The sequence below is a fragment of the Musa acuminata genome, chromosome BXJ1-6 (genome assembly GCF_036884655.1).
Source record: "Musa acuminata AAA Group cultivar baxijiao chromosome BXJ1-6, Cavendish_Baxijiao_AAA, whole genome shotgun sequence".
Lineage (NCBI taxonomy): Eukaryota > Viridiplantae > Streptophyta > Magnoliopsida > Zingiberales > Musaceae > Musa > Musa acuminata.
The window spans coordinates 40,391,225-40,402,417 of record NC_088332.1 but is presented as its reverse complement, the minus strand read 5'-3'; the positions used below and the strand labels follow the sequence as shown (position 1 = coordinate 40,402,417).

General features: G+C 32.9%; 1 long non-coding RNA gene across 1 annotated transcript; it reads right to left on the bottom strand.

Moving 5' to 3' along the window:
* Positions 1-1,678: 1,678 nt before the first annotated feature.
* On the bottom strand, positions 1,679-8,561 carry LOC103989319 (uncharacterized). Its single transcript, XR_672037.3, has 3 exons — positions 8,230-8,561; positions 7,974-8,121; positions 1,679-1,965 (listed from the first exon to the last, which is right to left on the bottom strand). It is a non-coding gene; the product is annotated as an uncharacterized LOC103989319 (long non-coding RNA).
* Positions 8,562-11,193: the final 2,632 nt, after the last annotated feature.

Genomic DNA, 11,193 nt, shown 5'->3' with positions numbered 1-11,193 from the left:
TTTTCAAATAAATCCTGAATAATAATGGGTTAAATATGATCTGCAAACTTTTTTTGGCTTATCGTCTGGTCGCTGACTTGACCATATTTGCCATATCAATTAGGGGTAATTATATATTACCTCATATAATTAATTATGATTAGTATCTTGATCCAAATATTTTAAAAAAATATTTAATCCTAATTCTTCTTACTTTATAATAAGTAAGTGCGTAAGTGCGACGAGCGAGCAATCGAGCAACATGTAACAAGTGTGATGGGTGGTAGGCGAGTCGACTAGAAAAGTTTATATAAAATTAATAATTTAAAAATAGTAAAATTATGTTTTTATCATTTGCATTTGTGCATATGTAATGACGTATCTTTTTTTTTTGTCGAGAAAATTAATAACATAAAGAGAATTGATATTACTATTTAACATATAAAGATCAAGATACTAATCATAATTAACTATAGGAGTTAATATGTGATTATCCCTATCAATTACCATATCATATAATCGGGTTTAAAATGGAAAAGGAAAAAGAGATTATAAAAAATAAATAAATTAGGTTAATCATATATGATTTAGATACATTTGATAAGTGAATGATGCAACGCTTTTAATGAACCGATCCAACATATACTTGTCTAAAATTCAAAATAAAAGAAAGAAAGAGAATAAAGAAAAAAAACACTTTTGTATTTTTATTAAAAAACAATTAGCTGAGAGGCAAGGAAGGATCTTATCAATTGTTAAAATCGATTCAAATCAAATGACAGTCATTTTTTTTTATTTGATTCGATTAAAATAAGATAGTCTAAATTAAAATTAATTCAGATCTATCTATCTATCTAAATCGATTCAAGATCGATTAATCGAATTCGATTAATTGATTATCTAATTTATAATTTTAAATAACTTAAAAAATATATTTTTCAAATGAAACAACTTTAATTCAATTGAATCGAATCAAAATCTTAATCCAATTAGACAACATGACGATATTTACAAAATTAAACCTGTGTTGTTTATAAAATTAGACAGATTAATGGATTTAAACCGATTAAGATTTTTTAAATTAAAACCAATTCGATTACATCCCAAATCAAAGCGATTTATAATTTTCAAGATCGAATCATTGATGAACCGATTCAGACAATTCAATTGAGGTTCAATTCAAACTCCAACACCCCCTACTTCGTAGTATTTATTATTTACTTATTGATCCTAAATTCTCACCTTTTTGTTGGGCAATAATAGTATCTTACCTATGGGTTTGTCTCCTCTTCTTGCTCTTCCCCAATTAGTTCTTCTGAGCTGCAATTTTTTATAAGAGAAGGATATGTTTCAATTGAACAACTGCTCACCTCAGATCACTAAGAAATCAAAACCAGTTGCTTCATGTAGCCTACAAGAAACAGAACAAATCAAATCACATAACATAGATCAGATTTAAGTAATACACATTATCTTCCACTTAATTACAAGAACATCTTACCTTCGACATATGAATAGGTCACATATCTTGTCAGCAGTCAAACCAGGTTAGATAATATATTACTTGCTATAGTAAATTGAAATCAACTTGGAATAAATGCGGTGCTATCTTTCTAATAAAAAATTGATCAAGTTTGACCACTGACTCAAAGTGTTTAACCTTAAGCGAATAATAAAACATCCATCAAATCCTTATAACTCAATCAAAGTCCTAATTCATTTCCGATGTAGGAATATAGCCCACAGCTCTAGCACTCTGACGCCGGCAAGGGATAACAGAAAACAGATCATAGTTTATGATAACTCCAATAAAAATCATCCAGGTTACATGGAAAGCCAATAGCCACCATGTCACTGGGTGGACTCTTATTCCATTACAATTTAGTTACAAATAAAAGTAAAACTTGTTGGATATCTTATGGAATCGTACGCTGATAGAGAGGCAGAGCTCCCCAATGCCTCACGCTCCGCATTCTATTTCTTCACCTGCAAAACAACCACAACTCTGAGAAGCTGAGAACTAAAATTGAACCAACCAGATGCTTATAATATGTAACAGCCTATGCAAAACAAATCATATTGGACACTCGGTTAGCCTGCAAGTCGCTGCTATAAGTACGGTTGTCCTGATTAAGATCACTTCATTAATCTACGATGTCTACTTTAGACGTAAGAAAAACCCAAATGCAGAATAAGAAAAAGAAAACAGTGGACTGTATATATAATAGACTACACCCATACAATAGACAACAACAACTAGGAGATAAACTTTGCAATTCATTTTCTAGCTAAAATAATACCTTGACAAAAATGCTCAAGCCATAAAAACAAGTTAACATTTGTTATCACAGAGTCAACTAGCTCGATAATGACTCAGTTTATTAAGTGTGATTGTAAAAGAGATCCCATCACCAAAGTTGAGATACAATGTCAAGGACAAACAGTTCTACAGCAACTAATCAGACATTTTTGAAAAGATAGGACTCCTTGAATGGCTTAAAAAATAGTAATGTGGAATCTATGGTTTACCTGCTCAATAGTAGTAGACTATTAGGTTGCCGTTTTAACAGAAAAAGGAAATATGCTTATAATTGAGTACACTATTGAATATTGATTAAATCAAATTTCCTTATTCCTCGTTGAAAAAGAAAGATATGCATAAATTATCATAAAATTACTTGGAATAGTCTTATGAGACATATCATATGTACTTATAAGTAATATTTGAAAATGAAACCAAACAGGAGCACAAGAAATGGTGAATCATTGGTGTGAAATTAGTCCTCATCCGATGATCCCAATACCATTTATAACCACAAGTAATTTTAGCAACCACTGTGTGGATGACTCAAGGTTTACTAAGCTAATTTTTCAGTTCTGAGATTCACTAGCTCATTTAAGTTTGACATGAACTCAAGTTGAACGCAGAAAAGTTGGTTCCGAAATGCTTACAACTTCTAGTAATCCTACGGCTAGCGGAAGCAATGAAGTCTTAATATATCTAAGACAGGTTTAGCAGGTAAATTTGGCTTTTTGATCTAGCTTCCTTTTAAAATTAATTAGAATCAACGCATAGAAGGTGGTCAAAAACTTTTCCAGGGCTACTGCATAGGGGTAAAATTGGCTCTTTGATCTGGCTTCCTTTTAAAATTAATTAGAATCAACACATACAAGGTGGTCAAAAACTTTTCCAGGGCTAATGCATAGGGGTAAAATTGGCTCTTTGATCTGGCTTCCTTTTAAAATTAATTAGAATCAACACATAGAAGGTGGTCAAAAACTTTTCCATGGCTAATGCATAGGGGTAAAATTGGCTCTTTGATCTAGCTACCTTTTAAAATTAATTAGAGTCAACACATAGAAGGTGGTCAAAAACTTTTCAAGGGCTAATGCAGAGGGGTGGATACTATTCTAGCCATAGATGGTGGAATCATGAATGACTATCATGTTTGACAAGCCTGAGCAAAAGGGATACCCACATACACAAGTATAGAGATTTCAAATATTTTGCCTTTACCAGAGGTGATAATCCTAATAATAGCATGAATCCAGAAGCCTTAGAGTTTCTATTACCTTTAAAATCAACTTCTGGATCTTTGCTAGAATGTTGCTGCTGCTTTTTGGTAATTCTTAATTATTTAAGAACTAGACAAAAGGAAGCTGAAGAGAGAGAAGCTCAATTTTCCAGCTAGTAGAATATACATATTGCTAACTTCCAATCTATTGTCCCCTTATCTGACTGCACAAATTTCCATGGAAATCAACTTTTTAACTCATAAAGCAAAAGGAAAATTTCTGTTCATGCACAATCAACTGGATTGTCTTTTTTCAAAAACAAGTTTGGCTTATACTAAAAAGCTACAGAATGCTGCTGCCACTTATTACAGTTGATAAAATGAATAGACAGTGTTAAGCACTCTGTATGGTCCTATGGAATTCTACGGTATACAGCTTTAGCAGATAACAGTTTGGAGTTAAGCATGCTGCGAGTTCATAGATGAGCCTAACTACCTAACTCGTAATTGCTTAGCCAGTCCCCTGGAATTAAAGGCAGCTGAGGATATTGATGAACTACTATAAAGTTACTATAGAATAATTGATAACAATCAACATTAATGAGCAAATCTCCCATCCCAAGCATTGAAAACATTTTGAAAATGTATAGATACTACAATTAGAAGAACATGGTGTAACTGTCAGATTTCCCATATCAAACATTGGAAAAATAAAAAAGCTAAAGATATTATAATTAGAAAGACATGGTATCGACTGTGGAGGATAATTCAAAAGAATCTATTACCTAAAAAGATCAAAAGTCAATGGCTAAAGAAACACGACAAATAAGCATGGTGTTGACTGTTGAGAAGAACCAAAAGAATATATTACAAAAATAAAAATAAAAACCTGTGAATGATTAAGAAACACAAGAAAAAAGAAATACAATTTGCCAAAAAAATAAAAGACACATAAACAAAGAATAAGATAATCTGATTATGGAACCTCATTTATAGCAAAATTGGAAAGAACTAACCTTAAACACGATGTACAAGAACAGAGAGAAGCACAAGAAATGATGCAAGGAGAATGAGAGGTGGAAGAATGTCTCAGACAATTAGTAAAGTCGCATCAGGATGGAGACAGAAGCTCTTATTATACGATTAGAGCAATCAATTTATGTGATATATAGCTGGAGACTTGAACTAGTTAAGTTCCCTTCTTTATCCAGGTAGCAAATCACAATCATATATAGAATATCATGGGTCCTAGAAGAAAGACATTTTGGAGACTATGGTATAATGTCAAAAACAAGAATGCCAAATAAAGCAATGACACAACATATTGCTTAAATTACACTACAAATATTGGATAATGCAGTATCAGCCAGCCCATTAATAAAAAAAAATAAGATGTCAATGGAGTTATCAAGTTAATATTGCATGAATGTTTTAAAAGTTAAGCAAATTGAGATAGAAAAACTCAGAAGTATGTGGACTTAGCGACATCTTACATTAAATGGGATATACAACCTATTACACCCTAGCATACTATGTCTAACAAATATCAGATCGTGTGAAAAAAAGAAATCAATAAGTAGCATACATTTGGTAATCGGTGTACTGATCAGTAAATACATGGAATAGTTCTAATCACCAGAATTAGAATCACTTATTATTAGGATGAAGCAACTAAGATTAACAATAACCACTAACACATGGGTACAGATGACATCAAGTCTCTAAGCTCAAGAACTAAAACTTGACAAATGAGAAGATGAACATTATGGAAGGTTTGATACATATATATAATGAATAAAAAAAGTGAAGGCAAGATTTGTTCATTAGAATTACTCGCAAAAGCCAGCATATCTTTTAGATAGCTTCTAAATAGTGTTTGCAATGCCCGTAAAGACAAAATATTGTGTTACAAAAGGTAATCAACGAAAATCCTAAATAAGAAATTAAGGCCACTGCTGCCCACACAAAGTGGCAGAAGTTAATCACCTATGTGTCTAAAATACATTGTTAATGTAACACCCCTGATCAGTCCCACATCGAAAGTGGGCAAGATTAAAATTGACTTATAAGGGTCTGATGAGTGTACTACTATCAACTTCAGCTTAAGCATTTTAGTCCGTGGTTGAAGGACCAAAACGAAGTTGATAGGCTAGTTAGCCCATCAGGCTCGGGTCATGATATTTGGTATCAGAGCAGGCCTAGCATTTGGGCATGATGAGAGGGCTCGAGTAGGAAAGGGCTACCCGTAGACGGAGTCAAATGACTCGTCACGGCGTGGAGCCACCATTGGGCTACGCCTCACATGCACTATGCTAGGGTTTGATCTGGGTTATGTTGGGCCTTGACGAGGACGTCAAGCCTTTGAGTGGGGGTAATTGTAACACCCCTGATTAGTCCCACATCGAAAGTGGGCAAGATTAAGATTGACTTATAAGGATCTGATGAGTGTACTACTATCAACTTGCTTAAGCATTTTGGTCCATGATTGAAAGACCAAAACGAAATTGATAGGCTAGTTAGCCCATCAGGCTTGGGCCGTGACAGTTAAAGGGTTGGATGATCCATGCCAAAAAATTTACAGATGTAACAACAACCTTTGCATATGCCTGCATGGAAATACATATTTTCAAGTTAAATCAGCGCCACAAGAGTCCAAAAATAATATAGAAGTCTTACATAACAAACAAAGCCAAAATATATAGTGCACATCAAAACACGTTTTGACAGCATAATCAGACAAACTGTCTGGTAGAACATAGAAGCTTTACATAACGAACACGGCCAAAATAGATAGTGCACATCGAAACAAGTTTTGTCAAATAAATTCTTGACAACTGCGCACAGCCTATTGCTAGCTGTTCCTATTATATAACCATGAGAAGACTCATGTCAAGCATATACTATGTGACTTGAATAACAAATTACATGAGCACTTAACTGGCTAAGGATGAGAATGATTTTTAATGTAATAACAACCAAAAGTAATTCATTGTTTATGATGTGAACAAATTAAGAGTGACACTAGTTTCCTAATACGAAAGAGATAGCTCCTTTGCAACCTAGGTGACCAAGGTTCTGCTCATATAAATAGCCTCCTTGCTTACAGAGGCAACATTGTGTACATGCCCGAATTGGCTAGAGTATTATGTGTTGTGTTGCTCTTTTTTACGAAATTCAAAAGCAAACAAACAAATTGTTGTGTTATGTTGATGCAGCTTCACAACCAACACCAAGTGATTACCTAAAATATTTTTCCTCCCGAAATATATATGTTGTGCAGAGTCTGTCAGCTCTAACGAAACTGATACAGATCTAACAACAATATCTGCATTTCAATTCTATATACCTGCAACTCATTTCCACTATATTTCTTGAATATAGGAATTGTTTCAAACCAAAAGCATAAGGAATATACCTATAAGGTTTATCATTTTCTCATTCAGACTTTTAAATGTTGTGCACCTCTCTTATCGACTAAGCATGTTCTTAGCATGTAGCAAAGATAATTATCAATGAATATGCTTGACCACGACAAATTAATTTTTAATTCCCCATAACATAAAAAAGGTGTATATAACAATCTTCATTGTGAAATAAAATAGAAGTAGACTAGTAGGAAGTAGCTTACAAGCTGAATAAGCATCCATTTTTCCTTATATCACAGTACAAAATTTTATTTTGAACATAGGTATGGTGCCCATGTTTTTCATCACCAAATCAATTCTCTCAATATTAAACCTTCATCCTAATGTTCCAACAGCTTATTTTTGTCTTCCCTAGATGCCATTTATATTCCCTGACAAATCCAAGTAGAGTTTATTCATAGTATCAAAACTTAAATTTTGTTTACTAAAAGTAAAGATATTTATGATGAACTGTTTTAATTTATTTCACTTTAAACAAGCAAAATTTAAGTTTTATTAGTAAGACCAAACTCTACTTAGATGTGTAGACAGATTAAGTTATTGGAACATTAAAAGCATTGTGGAGGTGCAATTTCGTGAGCATTGGTTTGAAAATGAGAAACATTAGCAACACTTTTAATTCAGAACAAAAGGTTGTGCTGAGATATATCGAGTTTCGGATGTTAATCCAGCTTATAAGTTAATTCCACTTGGTTTACTTCCACTTTATTTGAAAAATGAAAATTCCTACCTGATTTACTTCCATTTTAATTGACAAAGGCCTTAAATCAATTGTGCCATAAAAATAGAAGCAACAACACAAACCAATGAGAAGCCATTGCCTGCTGCCAGATTCCTTTTATCAGAAAAGCCGAAAAGTCTCTTTTTTTTTATTTCACTCAACAAGAGAATCAATCTAGTCAATCAATCACGCAGTCGACAACCACACTCCCGAAATAATGATATACTTCCCGCAAAAAGCCCAAATGAATTCGATAACACTAACAATAAGAACAAGCCTTTTTCTTCACAAAACGTAGAATAGCTTAAAGAGAATGCATAAGATCCGGCCGACCTGCAAGTCCTCGGGACGGTACTCGTGCTTCATGGAGAGATTCATGGCGCTCTTGAGGCGCTGGTTCCTGGCGTCCACCACCTCGCGCGGGAGCCGCGCCAGGACCTCCTTGATGTCCAGATCGTACATCGGATCGTACATCAGCCCTCTACCAGAAGCAATAAAGATCGATCGGTACAGATTCAAAATAACCCACTCCAGAGAGCCCTAATCCAGAAGTGGGAAGGGGGCGAGGGGCGAGGGGCCACAAGATCACCGTATTTCATGAGGCGATTGCAGAGGGCTTTGTAGTGCTGGGCGGCGAACCGGTTGCGACGGGGGTTGATGAGCCACTTCATCAACGACGACGCCATCCCCGGATCGGTCGATCTATCGATCGACCACCGAGACCTTCCTTTGTTGGCTCAGCTGAATCCTCTCTCTTCCTCCTCGGCGCACACGGCGATAACAGGCGAAGCAGCTGCTGGAAATTATCAACAGTCGTTTGATGGATCAAACTTGCGTTGCTTGCCACCGGAACTCACCAAATCAACCCCCGAACCAAAATAATAGATAATATAGGATGATCTATTGTGATATATTGTGTCCTTTGTGATAGTGTGTACCATGCCCTTTTATATATACTGTAATCAGTAGTTACAGAAAATTAAATTATGTTTGGAAGAATCAAAAGATGTAATTATGAATCCGGAACTTATTCAATTATGAGTGGTTAATTATGGGAATCACACGTTTGTTTTATATTCTACTTATTAAGAGTCTATCTCTACTTGATCATGTGTAAGTAAGTCCTCCTATCGTTGAGATGTGATGTTGGACCTATGCTATTGAGCTGTCAATAATCGTGTTTCTCTACACATATCACATATTCTTTTATATATTTTGTTTCTAATTTAAATATATTAATATTAATTATGATAATAATTAAGTTGAATTTTTAGATGAATATTAATGTTGAATTCTTTTAAAAATCTTCTAAGTTTATGAAATTTTCATATAACACCTCAAGTTTGAAATTGTTTAATGAAAAAATAATTTTACTTCCTATAATTTTTTATGAAAAAATTTGCATATAGTCCTGATACAGTATTGTTATAATCTTCGCGTGCCCCCTCCTTATCATTCGCCATAGGAGAGGGAGGGACAAGTGACAGAAATATATTATTATGAAACTTTAAGATAAATATATAAAGATCATTATTTGATCTTTTGTGTCACCTTATTATTTTTATTTGACCTATATTTTGATAGGTATGCACTCACTTAAAAAGATTCTATATATGTGATAATTATCAAGTCAGTGACGTGACATATACGTTATTTATTTATCATAATACGAGTGTGTTATATTTTTTTAGCTCTATTTTGTAAGAGGATTTCATGGCCTTTTCAACACATACTAATGGAGATTTGGTTTCTTAGGATATTGGGATAAGAATCTCGTAAATTACAATCTCGATATAACATGTGTGGGAATCCCCTTGTATAACATATAACATGTGTATAAATTGGATTTCGGTAAAAATATAGTTGTGTTTTAAACTATTTTTCTCTTTTATTTCGTGATTTGATGAATGTAAAAATGAAGTTTCAGAATTAATGTAGTTTACTTATCATGAGCAGTAATGGAAGAGTTGACCCATTAATTTGATAGATATAACCTTATTAATTGAAGATTTGAATGGACCAATAAATAAATATTACACGAATCTACTACAATTAACCTTAAGTTTAAAGATTTTGAGTTAATAATTAATGCTAATAAAGTCATTGAGTTGATTACCCATCATGTCCTAGGGTTCGAGTGAAAAAAAAATAATGGTTGCTAATGAAATTATAATTAGCTTATAAAGATTTGATATATATATTTTTATTAATTTTAATTTTAGTATTTTGAGTTAATAATTTAGACTCAACGTGATAATCATATTTGATAATGCTTAAGGTAAGTGAGACGCTCGGTAAAAGATGAGACCATGCAACGTCTATATGTCACATAATTAACTGGTTTTGTCAAAGTCGTGTAGCACCTTTGCGTGTCCGTCCGTAAATGTCAACCTCCCGAAACTTACGGACTAGTATTTGTTCCACTATAGTTTTTATGAGTGAGTATTTGTTCCACTATGATACTATATCATATCAAATCAATTGATATCAAAGTTGATCCAATATTAAAGCATAATAAGAGACTTTAAGTAGAATAATAATTACTATAGCACATAACCACCGTTAATATAAGTTATGAAGTAGTTTAACAAATACATCAAGCCTTTACAATAGTGTCGACTTTAGTCTGACATCAAGAACTAAGATTCAAATTAACTATCTGATAAATATAGTATTATTAATTTTAATTCAAAAAATATTATCACATCAGATTGGATCATCATAGAAATTAAATAACATGACGCTGTCAAACCAACTTAAGTAATGATCAATCATCTGATCTTTGATCAGCATATTCGACTCGACTTGAACTAAAACACTTGGTCAATGGTTTGGATCGAACAACATCATCATTTAAAATTATATATATATACATGTCGCATTACAACGTGTATTGAATTAGTAAAGTCACTTTGAGTTTTCACTAAACGCATTAAGTCTACAAGATAATGAGCTTACGGAAAGTTTGATATGTAGAGTACATTAGCCTTAATACCCAATCAAAACAAAAAAAATTTGTAGTGTTTCAATGGAAATTAAGCACAATAACGTAAGTGCAAAATTTTAAATTCTACACGGATAGATTCTTAGAATATCTTTTGTTACTTTTATTGATTATTTAATTTCCTGTTATAAAAATACAAATATTATTCATTTATAGACAATGTTTTTGAATGGATATTAAATTAATATCTTAATATAAATTAGGTACAACTACTCGTGGAATTTGAATGGATATTTTACCTTTTAAATATTCTTTTGACATAAATAATAATAATAATAATAAATAATAATAAATAATAATAATAATAATAATAATAATAAAGCTTCCGATCGATTGGCCCACATTGGTCAGAAGAGGGAGGAGTCAACGATTGAAATGATTCTGAATTAACCATTCCCCACGCATGACCACTCATCCAATAAAGCATGAGTAGTCTTTTGTAATCCCCATACACTAATAATCTTAAATCAACGATTCGATATCTTATCATATATAATTTTTTATATCCAATTCATGTCGTATTGAGATCTTTCGAAATATTTAATCTGA